A 16,976-nucleotide genomic window follows, 5' to 3' on the forward strand; every position below is an offset into this window, starting at 1 on the left:
GGGTGTTGCTAGTCAGTTGGTAGCTGTCACAGATAGTTACTATTGAGTTTTTAAACATGTTTTAGCACTTAGCTAATTGTTATTAGCATGTAGCAGTTGCTAAGATGTTCTGGGTGGTTGCTAAGGTGTTGCTTGTTGGCTGCTATGCGGTTACTAGGGTGTTCTGGGTGGTTGCCAGGGCTTTTCTATGCAGTTTCTAAGATGTTCTGGGTGGTTGTTAGGGTGTTGCTAGGTGGTTGCTAAGGTGTTCTGGGTTGTTGCTAAGGCATTGCTAGGTGGTTGCTAGGTGGTTACTAAGATAATCTGCATGGTTTCAAGGCTGTTGTAAGGATGTCCTGGGTGGTAGATAGGGTGTTGCTAGGTGGTTGCTAAGTTATTAGCATGTTCTTAGCATGATTTAGCTAATCACTATTAGCATGTAGCTATTCACTGCTAGCATGTGTAGCATGTTGGAAGTCCTGTTTGCTAGCATGAGTCAAAAGAGCCAACTCCCATGTCTCTATGATGTTCTGATGCAGAGATATAGGTCTTGCTAAACGGTTGCTAGGGTACTCGGTTTGGTTGCCAGGAAGTGGCTTGGCAGCTGCCAATGATGATACTCAAAGGCTCCTTGCCAATATGAATGATATAAACCAACCGCAATGCATCTATGACATTCGGATTTGAAGATATCCCTCATTGGATTTGGGTTGCTAGGGTGCTCTAAATGGTTGCTAGGGCATGGCTAAACAGTTAGTAGGTTAAACTAATAGACTGAATTTCTGACCAAATCAAAAGAGCCAAACTCACGTATCTCTATGATGCTCTGATTCATTTATATCCCTCTCATCTATTTTTCAATGGAAGTCTATGGGGTGGTTGCTAGGGTGCTGTAACTGGTTGCTAGGGTGTGACTATGAAGATTTTAGGCCACTACTTATTGGCTTCTTAATAAGTTAAGTCAAATGAGAGAGTGAGAGAGAGAGAGAATGAGTGCATGAGATGCATGTGTGTGTGTGTGTGTGTGTGTGTGTGTGCATTCAAAAACACACAGATTCCGCCTTTGTATTTCTATGGGATTTTTTGGCCCACTTTTTCGTCCGCTGTGTGAACAGCGTAACTCCAATCTCTTAGAAAAGATATAGCACGCCTCTCCTCAACGAGCCGGTTGATTTGACACCTCATTCTATGACAAACGGTGCAGGAAGAGTAGCACGCCAAACCTTTGTCTAGAAGAATAATAATAAGTATGCAAGAGAACAATAGTGATGCTTCGCCTTAGGCAAGCACCACTAATAAAGCACTTGTTACAACTGAGGTCTGCAGAAGAGCATCTCTGAACGCACAACACGTCGAAGCATGAAGCAGATGAGCTCCAGCAGCAGAAGACACACCGGTGACATTCCTGTCAGCTGAGAACAGAAAACTGAGGCTACAAATTCACACTGACTCACCAAAACTGGACAATAGAAGATTGGAAAAATCTGATGAGTCTGGATTTCTGCTGCAACATTCAGATGGTCGGGTCAGAATTTGGCGTAAACAACATGAAAGCATGAATCATCCTGTCTTGTATCAGCGGTTCAGGCTGCTGCTGCTGTAATGGTGTGAGGGATTTTCTTGGCACACTTTGGGCAATTGAGCATCATTTAAACACCACAGTATTGATGCTGACCATGTCCATCCCCTTATGACCATCTTCTGATCTACTTCCAGCAGGATAACGCACCATCACAAAGCTCAAATCATCTCAAACTGGTTTCTTGAACATGACAGTGAGTTCACTAAACTCACATGTCCTCTACAATCTCCAGATCTCAATCCAATAGAGCAGGTTTGGGATGTGCTGGAACGGGAGATTCACATCATGGATGTGCAGAAACTGTGTGATGATATCACATATAGACCAAAATCTCTGAGGAATGTTTCCAGCACATTGTTGAATCTGTGCCATGAACAATTAAGGCAGATCTGAAGGCAAAAGGGGGTCTAACCCAGTACTAGCAAAGTGACCAGTGAGTGGCAAGTATGTAATATAAGTCAGAATGTGTCTGTGAAGTTTCAGCTCAAAATCCCCCACAGATCATTTATTAAAGCTTGTCAAATTTGCCCCTATTTGGGTGTGAGCAAAAACACGCCGTTTTTGTGTGTGTCCCTTTAAATGCAAATGAGCTGCTGCTCCCGCCCCCTTTCCAGAAGAGGGCGGAGCTTTAACAGCTTGCGCTTCGGTCGCTCAACAACAACAAAGATGGAGAATCTCACGCAGCCAAAATGATGAAAGTGTTCAGCCTTACATTGTTCAAACCGGAGTCGACACTGATGGAGAGACTCAGGAAGAAGTTACAACTTTTAGACGTTTCTGAATGGTTAGTGGATAAATTTATGTAGTTGCTGTGGAGTTGATTCAACTCATCCACTAGCATGTGCCGTCATGTTAATCTTTTGTGTTGAATTGACCCTCGTTTGTGAAGCAGTCCGGTGTAAAATGACGGCATGTCAACAACACTCTACTACAACAACTCTTCCTCTTCTCTAAAGCAGCCCAACATGGCCACACCCTATTTGTTGTGTGTTCTCGGGGGCGGGGTTTATGTAAATGTTAGGGTTTGTGATGTCACTAACCCGGGAAGAAGCTCGTCGTAGTCCCTACCAGCCGTTTAAAAAGCGATTTCTGTAAAAGAAAATATCTTTGCAGATGTTGTTTATGATCTAACAGCAACATTACACACTAACTAAAGTTAAAAAAGTGAAATCATAATCAACCACCCCTTTATTTTTAGCTTCATTGGACCCTAATGGTAGTAATCAGATTTTCTTTAGGTTTAAGTGGGGGCTTTTTTCCACAACTGATTAAATCATGTCCAGTTGCCTCCTGAGTAAATTTCTGCTAGATTTTCCAGTGTGTCGTTTCTAATGATTTTAAGAACAGCCAACACACTGTGTCCAGTCATGCAGCACTCTTCTGAGTAAATGTCTGTAAAACTTTCCAAAGTTTGTGTAGGCCGTGTTTCTCAGGTTGTCTGGAGTGCCAGCGGAGCGGACAGGGCAGCTAGTCAGGAGGAATATAAGCAGTTTAAGGATGACGAAGCAAATATTTTTCATGACAGTCACACATTTTATCTCAAATTCTCATTAGTGTACAAATATTTAAAATGATCAATGTAGCCATAACTCTACGATACTAGTCGCAGACATGCACAAGAAACATGACGTGGGACTATATATGCTTTCATGGAATTGTGGTTTAATGATTATATATGTAAGTATGTATTTTGTAAATGATCTGGTTGAATAACATTCACTTTTGCACTGTTTTAATGTAGCATGAAGAATGTTTCTGACATGTCAAGTTCTGGTGGGCTTAAATGGAAGGTCATAAGACTAACCTTATAAGAGTCAGGCTATTGTGTTTCTCTGGAGAATTGGCCTAGAGGGCAAAAGTCATGTGATGTATTGACTTTAGACTTAAAGTCACTGATGTTGTTATTCTAGCTGTGTTTATCATGACTAATTTGCAACTTGGTTCTGCATGTGATTTTACAGCTGAGACCGTATTTCTATCACTTTATCTCCCCGTTTTGCCTCAAAATAAATCTTCCTTTCCCATCATCTTTTTCTCAAGCTGAATAGAGGAGAGCAGATAGTTTCGTTTTTACCTCATGAAGGCCTTTTTTTAATGTCAACACTTATCAAAGAATGGAGGTTAGTGGAGGTAAATGCTGCGAAAAAAATGATTTTCCCTTTCAATTAAAGGGATAGTTCACCCAAAAATAAAAAATTCTGTCATCATTTACTCACCCTCGAGTTGTTCCAAACCTGTATGAGTTTCATTGTTCTGTTGAACACAAAAGAAGATATTGTGAAGAATGCTGTTTACAAAACAGTTTCTGGTTCCATTGATCTTTTTTTATTCATACTATGGAAGTCAATGGGGACCAAAAACTGTTTGGTTACCAACATTCTTGACGGTGAGTATGATGACAAAATTGTTATTTTTGGGTAAACTATCCCTTTAAAGGATTAGTTCACTTCAGAATTAAAATTTCCTGATAATTTACTCTCCTCCATGTCATCCAACATGTTCATGTCTTTCTTTCTTCAGTCGAAAAGAAATTAAGGATCCAGGATTTTTCTCCATATAGTGGACTTCACTGGGGTTCAACAGATTGAAGGTCCAAATGTCAGTTTCAGTGCAGCTTCAAAGAGCTCTACATGATCCCAGACGAGGAATAAGAGTCTTATCTAGAGAAACCATCAGACATTTTCTAAAACAAATAAAAATTTGATATACTTTTTAAGTACAAATGCTCATCTTGCTCTGCTCTGTGATGCTCCACACATTACGTAATCATGTTGGAAAGGTCACGCGTGACGTAGGTGGAAGTACCGCGGTAGAGCAAAAAACTCCATCTCATTTTCTCCTCCAACTTCAAAATCGTCCGACATCGTTGTTTTACGTTTTTTTTAAAGGGTGTTTGACTTATGGTGCGTTCACACCAGACGCGAATGAAGCATTAAGCGCGAGTGATTTACATGTTAAGTCAATGCAAAGACGCGAATAGACATCCTGCGGCACGATTCGTGTGAATGAGGCGGCGCGAATAGAGCGTTTCGGGCATTTGACGCGTGTAACGCGTGATTCGTGCGAATCATGCGAGTTGAAAAATCTGAACTTTGCCGAAAATTCGCGCCGTGTTAACCAATCAGGAGCATGCTCTAGTAGTGACGTGATCACGACGTAGCGAGCGGAGGCAGAAATCCGAAACAACAATGGAGGACAAAATCATCGTCGCTGTACGATACATCTTCATACTTTTATAGAAACAGGAATAAAAAGGATCTTGCTTGGAAGAAAGTGAGCGAGGAGGTCGGACAATCTGGTAAGTTGTAAAAAACGCTCTTTACTCAATTTGAGCTATATATATATATACATATTGAGACTACAAGCTAGCTAAAGCCGGCAAATTGAGCTTATTCGCCGTATTTTACAACTACTTTCCCGCTGACGAGTTGATGTGTTTATTCAGAGGAAGTGTGCAGAAACGAGACGAGCCGCCTTACAGAAGCCCCTCCCATGACGCGAATTCGCATCTGTTGTGAAGTGAATTTATTCGCGCAAGTCGCGTCTGGTGTGAACGCCCGATTAGTCTTTGACGTTCGCTTTGTAAACACTGGATCGGTACTTCCGCGTGACCTTTCCGACATGAATACGTAATGCGTGGAGCATCTCAGAGCAGTGCAAGACGAGCATTTGTGGTTAAAAAGTAATTTAATTTAATTTTTTTTTTTTTTTAAATGACCGATGGTGATGTTTCTAAATGATTTTATCAGATGGTCCAGTAAGTTCTTTGAGCCTGGATGATGTCGTCAGCTGGTTTACCAGCAGTACAGTCACATTCAGCATGGGTCGCTGGGTCGGTTGAACCAAGTTTCCTCTTGTTGTCTTTGGCTGCTGTGACTCAGGTAATAGTGGGATGAAGACAATAGAGCATGGTGTGTTTTGAGTGGATGTCAGGATACTCCTCCCTCAGAAGCTTCAGCAGGAAGACCCTCTCCATGCCTGTAGATAACAATCAGGGATGTAGGAACGGTCCGCTCCATGCTGGTGTGCTTTCTCCTAACGTGACTTCTGTGAAATCTGCCAGTTTTACTAATCTTGAAACTACATCTTCATCTGACAATGCCTTTGTTCCAGTTATTTTATATCATTCTGGATTTATAAACACCTGTCCAGAACTATTAATAATTAAAATGTAATAATTATAACATAACTCTGGGGTAAAAAAGAACGAAGAGCATCAGTGAAGTAGGTATAACGAAAAGAAACATGACCAAGAAGCGAGCACACCCCCTAAACCTGTTCTACACACCTTTATAATACTATGAGTAATCATGGGATGAGCTCATCCACAAAGCAGGAGTGCCACATGAATAGAGTGGTATTGTGGTTGGTTAAGTTGGCAGGTGTTAATATGTATTTGCTTAAGATTTCTAGGATGTTCTGAGTGTTGCCAGGATCTCTTTTATGGTTGCTAAGGCATTTATAATGCATCGTCACACAGGCGTAGGGTGTTCTGGTTTTAAACATGTCCTCTAAGTTGACCCAGGCCGAGGGGTGACGGAGCGGCTCTGATTTCATTTCACATGGCACAGAGATTGTTGTGCTCAGCTCCTGTTCTTCTGTCCTGTCAGGTACGTCACGTACTGCTGATTTAATGTGCCTCTGGGCACGTAAGAGCTCCACATCCAAACCTGAGAACAAAGCTTCAAAGCTCCATGGCACAGATATTCAAAAAAAAATATAATAAATGAAAATATTTTTAAATATTTTGTAATTTTTTTAATGAGCAGTTCAATTTTACAAGAATATTGCCTTTTTAAAAGCATCCTATTTTGAGTCAGGTTCTTTGATTGAAACAGAAAAGTACAGTACATGTACAGTTACTCCACGTACAAGGGTGAGTACATAATGTACATAATTTAATGTATATATACACAATTTAATGCATATATATGCATTATATATATATATATACACACAAACACACACACACACATTTAATGCATATATATGCATCATATATACATTTAATGTGTGTGTGTGTGTGCGTATATATATATATATAATATATATATATATATAAAATTCAATCCGTGTATATGTATATATATATACACACACACATACACATTAAATTTTATATACATTTATGTATATATATTAGGGCTGTTCAATGATAATTGATTATCGTGACCAAAATAGGAGTATGTGTTTGTGTAATATATGTGTGTTTGTTCTGTGAATAATTATTATGTATATATAAATACACACACATACATGTATATGATACATGTATACATACATTTAAGAAAAATATCTTATATTTATATATAATATAAATATATAAAAATATATATATATATTTATACATACATGCATATATTTCTTAAATATATATGTGTGTGTGTATATATATATATATATATATATATATATAGGCTACATAAATTAAATTTATATATATATATATATATATATATATATACACACACACACACACACACATACATAAACACATTACATGTTATATATAAGTTTCATTTTCAGTAATTTTGTTATGTGCTTTTCTCATGTTTTTTAGATTTTGGTTGTTAAAAATTACTATTATTTTCAGTTTTAGTTTTAATTTGATTTGATATAATAATTTTAATACTTCAACTTAAACATTTCAGTTAGTTGCCAAAGCAACATATATATATATATATATATATATATATATATATATATACACTTTTTTAAAAAAACATCTTGTAGATTTATCATTTTTTTGTCACACCAAAAAATAAAAAATAAAAATAAAATAAAAAGTTCGTTAACACTTTATTTTAGGGTCTTTTAACTAGTTGCTTATTAGCATGCATATAACTAAAATATTGGCTATTTATTAGTACTTATTAAGCACATATTAATGCCTTATTCTGCATTCATAATCCTACCCAATACCTAAACTTAACAACTACCTTACTAACTATTAATAAACAGCAAATTAGGAGTTTATTGAGGGAAAAGTCATAGTTAATAGTTTATATGTGTTCCCTATACTAAAGTGTAAGTTCTGTTGGAACATTTTACTGATTGAATTCATCTATCCTATTCCCAGCACCTCTCTCTCCAGATCAAATTACTTTAGACAAACAGTGTCAGTAATTTCATGAAGATGATGACTCACATTTACCCTTAAAACATTCTATTTTCTTTCATATCAATTTCTTGTTTTTAACAGATTCTTTTCATCCAAAATGACATATATTATTTGAATTTCCGGAACACTCGTCCTGGAGCAAACAGAGCTTCTGACCCCACTGAACGGCACAATGTTGTCATGTCCTTCACCCTTCATCTCCCGGATCATTACCGCAGTGTACAGCGGTGAAGTCTGGTGGCCGTCAGTCTAAATGCTGTTTGTTGTACTCATTTTCAAGCCGATGGTATCAAACAGATGTTATATTACCCAAGAATAGCTTGTTTTTGTCCCTTCTCACTTTCTCTGGATGTTTACTTGTTATCCATGAAGGGACTGTCTCACTCAAACCACGGCTGCTTTTAGACTAGACAGGGAGTAGGTGGAAGCGGTCGGACAGTAGTGTCTAACCACACGCTTATATTCGAGCGGCTGCCCAAAAGAATACAACACAGTTGCCAGTTCTATTTTAAACATACAAATTCATCTGACACAGAACCCAACCTACAGACGTAAACAAGTCTTTGAAAATGAACATCATCCTCGTTGGACTGGACTCATGACTGCCAGATTTTTAGTGCCAGGGAGCGTAGTTAAAATAACAATAACTTTGCATTCTGAGTTCAGTTTAGTAGACTTCAAACTTCTTCAGCACATGAAAAGCTGTAGCATTCTGTAGACAGACATTACACGTCCTTGAAAAGCTGTCACAAAACGCCTTCAGGAACGTCTCAAAGTGCAGCTGTGTCCTGATGGGAGTTGTGGGATCTCACACGGAAGGTGCGCATCTCCACACTTCAACAAAACAGCAGATGTTTGTTATTGTCAACAGGCAAGGCGAAGTGCAAAGTTTGTTGTCCCGTGCTTTAGGAGAAACTCAGCAGTGCTGAGAGGGAGAAAGACTACATCTATTACAGAAGAATATTTAATGAAGATCTGTATGTCATATTTTCACTTCGGTGAATAGATGATCAGTATCTCATGGGAATGAATAATCATGAAATCAAAATTGACAGTTTCTACTTTTATGGAATATTGCACTATTTATTATCATTTTTTTTAAATTCATGTTCCTCATAATCTTGAATCAGAATATTTTCTTCTCCCTCTTGCAGCATCTCTTCTCTTCTTTGATGATGAGGGCGGGGCAACCTGTCACTCACATGAGATCCACCAATAGCAAACCACAACCATCCAATCAATTCTCCACGGACAAAATCAAGCCCCGCCCTACATTTGTTCTTGTTTGAGAAGCTATACGGCGTCCAAAATCGCATACTCTCGAGTAGGTATTTGTTTTGAATATATAATAATTTCACGAACGCTAAAAAGTATGTTATATAGTATGAATGTGTGCAGTAGCTATGAATTTTATCTGGACATACTACATTCGCCATGTTGTCATTATTATCATGTGACCTACCAGCATCAGTTGCGTCACTTTACTGCCAATTCACAAAATTCTCTCCTGTGGCCTTTTGGGATAGTAAAGCCCAAAGTATAGTTCACTTTTTACGCGTACACGAGGGTCACCGTACAGTGTGTGTGACGCGAATTTCGGCATCAGAAGAGTACTAAGGAAATTTTTATAATAAGTTATAATAGGCCTATTATTCCACATCATTGCATTCCTTTTTTATTCACAATTTGTACAGTGTCCCAACTTTTTTGGAATCGGGTTTGTAATTCGTTCCCTCGATTTACTAATTAGTAAATCACGCGCACGACTATTTCGTTCCCTCGATTTACTAAAACGTGCGCACGATTTACTATTTCATTCCCTCGATTTATAAATCATGTGATTTATAAATCGAGGGGTTTTTTCATGTGATTTATAAATCGAGGGACGTTTTAGTAAGTCGAGGGAGCTAAACAGTAAATCGTGCGCACGTTTTAGTAAATCGAGGGAACGAAATAGTAAATCGTGCGCACGTTTTAGTAAATCGAGGGAACAAAACAGTAAATCGTGGGCACGTTTTAGTAAATAGAGGGAACGTAATAGTAAATCATGCGCACGTTTTAGTAAATCGAGGGAACGAAATAGTAAATCGTGCGCACATTTTAGTAAATCGAGGGAACGAAACAGTAAATCGTGGGCACGTTTTAGTAAATAGAGGGAACGTAATAGTAAATCATGCGCACTTTTTAGTAAATCGAGGGAACGAAACAGTAAATCGTGGGCACGTTTTAGTAAATAGAGGGAACGTAATAGTAAATCATGCGCACTTTTTAGTAAATCGAGGGAACAAAATAGTAAATCGTGCGCACGTTTTAGTAAATCGAGGGAACGAAACAGTAAATCGTGGGCACATTTTAGTAAATCGAGGGAACAAAATAGTAAATTGAGGGAACGTAATAGTAAATCATGCGCACGTTTTAGTAAATCGAGGGAACAAAATAGTAAATCGTGCGCACATTTTAGTAAATCGAGGGAACAAAATAGTAAATTGAGGGAACGTAATAGTAAATCATGCGCACGTTTTAGTAAATCGAGAGAACGAATTAGTAAATCGTGGGCACGATTTAACCTACTATTTTTTTCCTGCATGTCATGTCCGGGGCTCCGTAACGTGTACGAGTAAAAAATTAAGCGTACTTTTCAAGGTTGTGCGTTCAACTGTGCGCGTACACTAGCGTATGCGTAAAAAAATAACGCCAAAAAAAAAAAAAAAGTATTAATACCCAGGGCTTTACTTTAATTGTTCAAATATTATATTATTTAATTAATAATAATAAAAATAAAATTGTGTATGTTAGAAGGGTCTCCAAACTTTCAATTTGTACTGCATATATGAATTATATATGCTATATATATATATATGCTATATAAAAAATTTTTAGTACTACATGAAATAATCAGATGAAAAACATCACATAATGTAACACTATTTGTTAATGTTATTACTGAAATGGTAAAGATCGAGTATATCGAACTGTGTTGTAGTCCAGCTCTCATCATCATCGTCATCATCATCATTTGAGTATTGGGACAGTCCCTCCTCAGCTCGTGTCTGTGTTGAGTTCTCTCTCTCGCGCTCTCTCAGACTCCACGCTGTCTCTTCTTCTCTCCGTACGTCAAGGTAAGGGCTCGATTTTACTATAGTACAACTCACTTCACATATGTAAACTTTTATTGCTCGCATTACTGTTGTAATAGTTCTCGTTTGAAAACTGTATTTTCAAACACCGACAGTAAAAAGTTGAACAACGTTGAACTACGGTGTTTTTTTTTTTTTTTTTTGTAACAATGCGTCCCGCGTTTTTTTCAAGCACGTGGATTTACGTCAGTTTTAGATGTTTCGCGCGAGGCTAAAGTTAAATTCACCGCCAGTTTATTCGCGACGTGACTCTGGACATATTCTTAGCGAAACCTCGGGCGGGTAGTTACTATGACTATAAGTTCTCTGAAATATTTGATATAATAAATATCGTTTATTAATAGTCGCTCGCCACGTGTTTCGGACATCCTGTATTGGCACAGGCGGCATACGAGTCCATCACTGACAAGTTAAAAATATTGTATTCTGTGGGGTTATGTGAATATGTTCAGCGAAAGGTGAAATGTACATAGTCAAGTGAAACGATGCTTCCCTTGTATCCAAGTTTTATCATACAGCTTGAGCTTTGAATATGTGCCAAGGTCTAACCCTAACCTTGAGGTCATCTATGAGCTAGTTCACTCTTAAAATTTGATAACATTCACTTTTATAGCAAATGCTTCTTGGAACTGTGTTTAGTCAATAAAAGATAACTTGAGCTTTTTTACATTTACATACCAGTAGGAAGGTTTAGTTGTTGATGTGAAATTTATGTTGACGTTTGGGTATGTTTACTATGATTAAAAGAAGCAACCTGTTTTGACTCAGTTTTAATGGTTTCTGTGGTCTATCGTTTTCCGCATTGGTTGAGTTTCTTTCAAGTGTCATGGTGCTGATGCATCACGCTCGTGGTTTGGGCAGGAGATGTTCGTGCTCTTCTCATGCTCTTTAGATGAGATTCATGTGAGCTGTATCATTATACAGAGACAGTGAGCTCTCAGTGCTATAGCTGGCAAATGTTCTTAATGTAACTCATGTGGCGTGTGTGCAATGCTGAGCATGGCATGCAACTCTGGCCGCACTATGTGATAAAAATCTAGGTTGGTTTCCTAAGTGGTAGTGCAGCTGCATTAAAAAAGTCAGCACAACTTATTTGTCTGTGTTAAGACAGTAAGAATGCTTCTCTTCAAAGTCAACAAAATCAAAACTGGCCCAGTTTACTTTATTAATGCCCAGTCCTGGCTTTATTGTTATGATTCTGTGTTATTCCAAAAGAAAAATTAAATGTTTGTCTTTGTAATCTTTCATCAGAATGCATTAACCCTTACATGACTTTCCTTCTGACATCACAAAAACCGTTTCCAACCCGTCACCTCCAACCACCTGTTTTCTATGAAATAAAAAAATAAAAACAGTAATTGCTACCTTTTATCTCATAATTCTGACTTTTTTCTCACAACTGCGAGCTATAAAGTCACAATTCTGAGATATAAACTCGCAATTGCGAGAGAAAAAAGTCAAAATTGCGAGGAAAAAAAGTCAGAATTGTAAGATATAAACCCGCAATTGCGTGATATGAAGTCACAGTTCTGAGATATAAACTCGCAATTGCGAGAGACTTTATATCACGCAATTGCGAGTTTATATCTCAGAATTATGACTTTATAGCTCGCAGTTGTGAGAAAAAAGTCAGAATTATGAGATATAAACTCGCAATTGCGAGATAAAAAGTCAGAATTCTGAGATAAAAAGTCGCAATTACTGTTTTTATTTTTTTATTTAGTGGCGGAATCGGGCTTTCATAGTTCTCACAATAAAAATAAGTCTAAAAAATGCTGGGTTAAAAACAACCCAAGTTGGGTTGAAAATGGACAAACCCAGCGATTGGGTTGTTTTAACCCAGCGGTTGGGTTAAATGTTTGACCCAACCTGCTGGGTAGTTTTATTGAACCCAACTATTGTTTAAGAATTACTGTATTGCTTGCTTAAAATGAACCCAAAGTATGTTGGAAATTAACATTTATTAATAAGTTTAATGAATAATAATTAAACAATAAACATTTATTAAATTGCTTATTAATAAATGTTCACCTTTTCATTATTATTGTTGCCTCTAGTAATTATGTGTCTGATTTTTAATTTCCAACATATTTTGGATTCATTTTAAGCCAGACATATAGTCACTTTTAAACAATAGTTTAGTTAAATAAAACTGCCCAGCAGGTTGGGTCAAACATTTAACCCAACCGCTGGGTTTGTCCATTTTCAACCCAACTTGGGTTGTTTTGACCCAGCATTTTTTAAAGTCCTGTACTTTTAGGGTACGTTTACGTGACAGCGATGTACTAAAGATGGAAAAGTTTTTCCTTCGCTTTTTTCTCGTACAAACAAAACATTCACACGGATCAGCGAAAATGACTGTATTATGCTGTCAGGCCAGTAGATGGCGATGTCACTTTGTAAAGAAACACTATGTCGCCTATAGACTGAACATGTAATGCACATGACGTCACCATTTTCACAAATTCACGTTTTTTTTTACATGTATATGATAATGGTATAATTTTCACAAACTTGCACTTTGAAACCCGTTTTCCAAAGCTTGAGTTTTTTAGGCCCTCGAAACGCCATTGTCGTGTAAATGAACGGCCAAAACATTTTTTTTAGTTGAAAACGGCCCCTTAGTCTGATTGAATATCCTGTCTAACTCAGAAATGCGTCACATTAAAGGGATAGTAATTCTGTCATCATTTACTCACCCTCAAATTGTTCCAAACCTGTATGAGTTTCTTTGTTCTGTTGAACACAAAAGAAGATATTTTGAAGAGTGTTGCTAACCAAACAGTTGACTTCCATAGTAGGAAAAGAAATACAATGGAAGTCAATGACTACCGTCAACTGCTAGATTACCAACATTCTTTAAAATATCTTCTTTTGTGTTCAACAGAAGAAAGAAACTACATCATGAAATGATGATCATTTTTGGGTGAACTATCCCTTTAAGTAAGTAAAGCGGGTTACGAATGTTGTTTAGCGTAGTTTAAAGCAAACTAGAGCTGTGGTTTTATAGAGTTTTACTTTTGCAGGAAATGTGGCACAAATAAGCCAACATATTGCAGTGTATATTTCAGTCCTACTTCTTCATTTGTAACATGGCATAAAGTCAAACTCAAGCCTTTTTTGCTTTCATAATCATTTCCTTACGGATTAAAATAGAGGGCAAATTAAATGGCCTTATGCTCCAGCCAAAAATGAGTGTCTTACTCTTGAATGTTATCCAGAAGAGAAAGAAGGCCTGCCGTCCAGCTTTGAAATGAGTCAGGGAAAATAAATGTAATCGTGGTCTGCTGTTTTTCAATGACAACACTAAATCCATGGGTTTCTCTGTGAGAGAAATTGGGCATTGTTTGGCACAGGTGGGGTGGCTGGCATGTTTTACAAAGATGCTTTGATTGAGATTATACATATTTATGGTGCTCATAGTAATTATTGTGAAATTTTGCCAGGTCTTGGTTTGGGAACTGGGAACCATTTCTTATTCTAAACTTATTCCATTACAGTATAGAAGCTGATTTCATGACCTTTAGTTCCATTAAATGCAGTTCGATTAGAGCAATGATTGACCCAAACCTTTCATTGCTTCCTTAAAAGTACTGAAAGAGTTGTGATGATGGATCATTAAGTGGAATTGGAATCTGCATCCATTTCTGAAAATGGCTTTGAATGAGATTATGCAAGTTTGATGATGCTCTTAGTCATAGTAAAGAGTGTGAAATTTAGCCATGTTTTGGGAATTGAGAACTATTTCTTATGCTAAACTTATTTTGTTAAAGTAAATAATGACTAGAATCACATAACCTGTTTTAATGACGTTTAGTTCCAATAAAAGGTTAGTTCACCCCAAAATGAAAATTATCCTTTAAAGGATTAGTTGACTTCTGAATGATAATTTCCTGATAATTAACTCACCTCCATGTCATCCAAGATGTTTATGTCTTTCTTTCTTCAGTCGAAAAGAAATTAAGGATCCAGGATTTTTCTCCATATAGTGGACTTCACTGGGGTTCAACGGGTTGAAGGTCCAAATGTCAGTTTCAGTGCAGCTTCAAAGAGCTCTACATGATCCCAGACGAGGAATAAGAGTCTTATCTAGAGAAACCATCTGACATTTTCTAAAGAAATTAAAAATTATATACTTTTTAACCACAAATGCTCGTCTTGCACTGCTCTGTGATGCTCCACGCATTACGTAATCACGCGTGACGTAGGAGGAAGTACTGATCCAGTGTTTACAAAGCAAATGTGCAAAGAATAAGTCAAACACCCTTTACAAAAAAAGATGGAGTTTTTCGCCCTACCGCGGTACTTCCGCCTACGTCACGCGTGACCTTTCCAACATGATTACGTAATGCGTGGAGCATCACAGAGCAGTGCACGACGAGCATTTGTGGTTAAAAAGTGTATAAATTGTTTTTTTTTTTTTTAGAAAATGACCGATGGTTTCTCTAGATTAGACTCTTATTCCTCGTCTGGGATCATGTAGAGCTCTTTGAAGCTGCACTGAAACTGACATTTAGACCTTCAACCTGTTGAACCCCAGTGAAGTCCACTATATGGAGAAAAATCCTGGAATGTTTTCCTCAAAAACCTTCATTTCTTTTCCACTGAAGAAAGAAAGACATGAACATCTTGGATGGGGGTGAGTAAATTATCAGGAAATTTTAATTCTGAAGTGAACCAATCATTTTTGTGTGGTCTATCCCTTTAAAAGTTTCCGAATGTTCGCAGTTCAGTTAGAGAAATGATACACCCAAACTTTTCATTGCTTCCTTAAAAGTGCTGCAAGAATTGTTAAGAAAAAGGATCATGCAACAGAATTCTTCTTATGTTTTCATATTCATGTCGTCTTGTTCTTGTGTTGTTGGGATAGATGGCTAGAATTGGTTCACAGGGCCTCTTGAACACAAATCTGTTCCGAGCTTGTTCTTGGATACACTGCTGATGTTCTCCGGTTACAGACCCTCTCGCAAGGTCCGCTGAAGGCTCAACACCCTGACAGACAGGCTATTTCTGGACCCTGCAGCTTTGTTGTGAAATATTGAGCCTGTAAGGGGGACCTTTTTAGAAGCACAGTCCCGGGAAGCAGAGTCAGAGGACTGTCCGGGAAACCGGCCAAAGGTGTTTTTCAGGGCCGGAGGTGAACCAAATCGGGGGACTGAGTGATTGTAGGCTGCTGGGATCAATTTGTGGAGTGTGGCGGTGACTGTGCACATTGGCTCGGGTACAAAGTGGAAGATTTGGATGACCTCTTTTGGTTCTGGTGATTGTACATTGTAAATACAGAGGTGTTACTGACAGAGACTTGGAAAAACAGCCGTTTTAAATTGTAATAATATTTCACTGTTTTTACTGTATTTTCGATCAAATAAATGCAGGTTTGGTGAGCAGAAGAGGAAAAAATATTTTCTGAACGTTAGTGTGCACCACATAAATAATATGTACAATATTTTTTAATACATGCAAGCTTGCAAAACACTTTTTCTCTCTCATGCCTGCCGACCCGAGGGCACATAAGTCCATGTCAAGGTGGAAATGCTTCATTTGGTTTCAGCCGTTATCAGCTAACCATGACATATTGCTTCAACTAAATGAATGAACTCCCGTTTAACTTTGAAGTAAAATATTGTGTTTCTAGAGCTGAATGTCATGTTTCCTTACAGAGGTCATCGTGACCTGGTTTAGCAGATGTATTGATAAGAGAAGATCGAGTTTTATGTTTTAGCTTATAGTGACAGCATGTGATCACAGGATTTAGGTCAGTCAGATTCCCTCAATGTGACTGTTGTAACACAATTTGGTCAAATCAGATCAGTTGTGTCAGGTGGCTCATTTAAAGGTCTTGTGCGACAGGCCGGTGTCATGACATTTCATCCTACACATCAGATTGTCCTATCGGCTTACAGCGCACGCGCGCATCAATATTGCATCTTTTTTTTAAATTTTTTACAAATATTTGCATTGTTTTAAGGGTAGGTTTGGGGTAGGGGTAGGTATGGACGTTAATAAAGGCTGAAACCACATGAATATGATGCTAGATAGCATTTTTCACTGTCAAATTGTGCTTCCTACTATTTGAAAGGCATAGTTCACCCAAAAATGAAAATTCACCCTCAAGTTGTTCCAAACCTGTAGGAGTTTCTTTGTTCTGTTGAAAACA

At 37.8% G+C, this 16,976-nt stretch overlaps 1 protein-coding gene and 1 long non-coding RNA gene across 3 annotated transcripts in view; both read left to right on the forward strand.

Annotated features, from left to right (window-relative positions):
* LOC127524827 (uncharacterized) overlaps nt 1–16,976 on the forward strand; it is a 270,726-nt gene that overhangs the window by 195,365 nt on the left and 58,385 nt on the right. The gene's annotated exons all lie outside the window — the stretch shown is intronic.
* Nucleotides 1–16,976, forward strand: part of slc29a1a (solute carrier family 29 member 1a) — a 38,069-nt gene that overhangs the window by 6,926 nt on the left and 14,167 nt on the right. The window contains exon 1 of one of the 2 annotated variants that reach the window (XM_051916741.1): nt 10,664–10,801. The exons of the other annotated variant lie outside the window; for it this stretch is intronic. The gene's annotated coding sequence lies outside the window, so the exon portion shown is untranslated. Of the gene's footprint in view, nt 1–10,663; nt 10,802–16,976 lie in introns of those variants that run through there. 2 annotated transcript variants of the gene reach the window in all.

This window comes from Ctenopharyngodon idella, chromosome 13 (genome assembly GCF_019924925.1).
Source record: "Ctenopharyngodon idella isolate HZGC_01 chromosome 13, HZGC01, whole genome shotgun sequence".
NCBI classification, from domain to species: Eukaryota; Metazoa; Chordata; class Actinopteri; order Cypriniformes; family Xenocyprididae; genus Ctenopharyngodon; species Ctenopharyngodon idella.